The following is a 796-nucleotide window of genomic DNA, read 5'->3' as shown; positions in this document are numbered from 1 at the left end:
GAATTCAGTTAGTTCCCAGTCGCCTGCTCTTGTACTATGTGTACTTTTCAAGATTTATCAAAATTTGGTGAGCCGAATCTGAGTAACATGGTGAATTCGGTTGGTTCCCAGTAGGCCGCAGTAGTAATAAGTGGACTGTTCGGGATATAGAAAAGTTTTCACGAATGGAATCAAAATTTCTAGGCGAATTCAGTGAGTTCCCAATGGGACATGCTTGTATGAGTTTGCTTTTCAATATAGAGCAACATTTTGTGGAACGGAATCTAAGTATCATGGTGAATTCAGTAGGTTCCCAATAGGATTCGCATGTAATAAGCTTGTTATTCAAGATAGAGCAACGTTTTAACGAACTGAAACACTGTTTCTCTGTGAATTCAGTTAGTTCCCAGTCGCCTGCTCTTGTACTATGTGTACTTTTCAAGATTTATCAAAATTTGGTGAGCCGAATCTGAGTAACATGGTGAATTCGGTTAGTTCCCAGTAGGCCGCAGTAGTAATAAGTGGACTGTTCGGGATATAGAAAAATTTTCACGAATGGAATCAAAATTTCTAGGCGAATTCAGTGAGTTCCCAATGGGACATGCTTGTATGAGTTTGCTTTTCAATATAGAGCAACATTTTGTGGAACGGAATCTAAGTATCATGGTGAATTCAGTAGGTTCCCAATAGGATTCGCATGTAATAAGCTTGTTATTCAAGATAGAGCAACGTTTTAACGAACTGAAACACTGTTTCTCTGTGAATTCAGTTAGTTCCCAGTAGCCTGCTCTTGTACTATGTGTACTTTTCAAGATTT

Source organism: Rattus norvegicus, chromosome 9, assembly GCF_036323735.1.
Source record: "Rattus norvegicus strain BN/NHsdMcwi chromosome 9, GRCr8, whole genome shotgun sequence".
Taxonomy (NCBI): Eukaryota; Metazoa; Chordata; class Mammalia; order Rodentia; family Muridae; genus Rattus; species Rattus norvegicus.
Note: the sequence above shows the minus strand (reverse complement) of the source record.